The sequence below is a fragment of the Schistocerca americana genome, unplaced genomic scaffold (assembly GCF_021461395.2).
Source record: "Schistocerca americana isolate TAMUIC-IGC-003095 unplaced genomic scaffold, iqSchAmer2.1 HiC_scaffold_451, whole genome shotgun sequence".
NCBI classification, from domain to species: domain Eukaryota; kingdom Metazoa; phylum Arthropoda; class Insecta; order Orthoptera; family Acrididae; genus Schistocerca; species Schistocerca americana.
In genome coordinates, this window is record NW_025726183.1 from 12,501 (window position 1) to 15,000 (window position 2,500).

General features: G+C 61.5%; 1 pseudogene; it reads left to right on the forward strand.

Moving 5' to 3' along the window:
- LOC124583242 overlaps positions 1-2,500 on the forward strand; it is a 5,628-nt pseudogene that overhangs the window by 1,202 nt on the left and 1,926 nt on the right.

A 2,500-nucleotide genomic window follows, 5' to 3' on the forward strand; every position in this document is an offset into this window, starting at 1 on the left:
TCTGACGTGCAAATCGATCGTCGGAGCTGGGTATAGGGGCGAAAGACTAATCGAACCATCTAGTAGCTGGTTCCCTCCGAAGTTTCCCTCAGGATAGCTGGTGCTCGTACGAGTCTCATCCGGTAAAGCGAATGATTAGAGGCCTTGGGGCCGAAACGACCTCAACCTATTCTCAAACTTTAAATGGGTGAGATCTCCGGCTTGCTTGATATGCTGAAGCCGCGAGCAAACGACTCGGATCGGAGTGCCAAGTGGGCCACTTTTGGTAAGCAGAACTGGCGCTGTGGGATGAACCAAACGCCGAGTTAAGGCGCCCGAATCGACGCTCATGGGAAACCATGAAAGGCGTTGGTTGCTTAAGACAGCAGGACGGTGGCCATGGAAGTCGGAATCCGCTAAGGAGTGTGTAACAACTCACCTGCCGAAGCAACTAGCCCTGAAAATGGATGGCGCTGAAGCGTCGTGCCTATACTCGGCCGTCAGTCTGGCAGTCATGGCCGGTCCTTGCGGCCGGCCGCGAAGCCCTGACGAGTAGGAGGGTCGCGGCGGTGGGCGCAGAAGGGTCTGGGCGTGAGCCTGCCTGGAGCCGCCGTCGGTGCAGATCTTGGTGGTAGTAGCAAATACTCCAGCGAGGCCCTGGAGGGCTGACGCGGAGAAGGGTTTCGTGTGAACAGCCGTTGCACACGAGTCAGTCGATCCTAAGCCCTAGGAGAAATCCGATGTTGATGGGGGCCGTCATAGCATGATGCACTTTGTGCTGGCCCCCGTTGGGCGAAAGGGAATCCGGTTCCTATTCCGGAACCCGGCAGCGGAACCGATACAAGTCGGGCCCCTCTTTTAGAGATGCTCGTCGGGGTAACCCAAAAGGACCCGGAGACGCCGTCGGGAGATCGGGGAAGAGTTTTCTTTTCTGCATGAGCGTTCGAGTTCCCTGGAATCCTCTAGCAGGGAGATAGGGTTTGGAACGCGAAGAGCACCGCAGTTGCGGCGGTGTCCCGATCTTCCCCTCGGACCTTGAAAATCCGGGAGAGGGCCACGTGGAGGTGTCGCGCCGGTTCGTACCCATATCCGCAGCAGGTCTCCAAGGTGAAGAGCCTCTAGTCGATAGAATAATGTAGGTAAGGGAAGTCGGCAAATTGGATCCGTAACTTCGGGATAAGGATTGGCTCTGAGGATCGGGGCGTGTCGGGCTTGGTCGGGAAGTGGGTCAGCGCTAACGTGCCGGGCCTGGGCGAGGTGAGTGCCGTAGGGGTGCCGGTAAGCGCGGGCGTTTAGCGCGGGCGTGGTCTGCTCTCGCCGTTGGTTGGCCTCGTGCTGGCCGGCGGTGCAGGATGCGCGCGCCTGCGCGGCGTTCGTGCCCCGGTGCTTCAACCTGCGTGCAGGATCCGAGCTCGGTCCCGTGCCTTGGCCTCCCACGGATCTTCCTTGCTGCGAGGCCGCGTCCGCCTTAGCGTGCTCCTCCGGGGGCGCGCGGGTGCGCGGATTCTCTTCGGCCGCCATTCAACGATCAACTCAGAACTGGCACGGACTGGGGGAATCCGACTGTCTAATTAAAACAAAGCATTGCGATGGCCCTAGCGGGTGTTGACGCAATGTGATTTCTGCCCAGTGCTCTGAATGTCAACGTGAAGAAATTCAAGCAAGCGCGGGTAAACGGCGGTCCCGTGCCTTGGCCTCCCACGGATCTTCCTTGCTGCGAGGCCGCGTCCGCCTTAGCGTGCTCCTCCGGGGGCCTGTACCACGGGCTGGCCCTCAGCCGCACCCGGGTGGGTGCATTGAAGTCGGCCGACGTTACCATCCGGGCCGCCGTCAGGAGATGGTTCCGCCTTCCGGCGGACACCCCCCTGGGATACTTCCACGCTCCTGTTGCCCAGGGGGGCCTCGGCATTCCATCTTGCCGATGGATGGGTCCGACCCTCCGTCGGTCCCGTCTCCTGGCGCTGAAGAGGATAGGGCCAGCCTGCGACGGTGTAGGCATGGATGAGGTACAGCGTGAGATCGAGGTGCTGGAGCGCCACCTAATGTGGGAGGGCCACCTCCTCAAATCGTCAACGCAGGTTGGGGAAATGTGGGCGGCGCGCCTACACATCGCCATTGACGGTGCGGCACTGTCATCTTCTGCCGCCGTCAGTGGCCAACATCAGTGGGTCGCCGACACCAGTCGCCTGCTATCTGGGCGTGAATACATCGACGCCCTCCGCGCCCGCATCAACGCCTTCCCTACGAAGGCACGGCGCAGTCGCGGGCGGGAGGCGGACACCAGATGCCGCGCGGGGTGCCAGGCCGTGGAGACCGCCAACCACGTACTTCAGGCTTGCTTTAGGACGCACGGGTCCCGGGTCAAGCGCCATGACGCTGTAGTGCGTTATGTCGCCCGTGGACTCGCGCAGAGGGGCTTCAATGTCTCTGTGGAGCCCCACCTCCGAACACCTGAGGGCATCCGCAAGCCTGACGTGGTGGCGGTCAAAGACGGCATCGCCCGCGTGGTCGACGCCCAGAT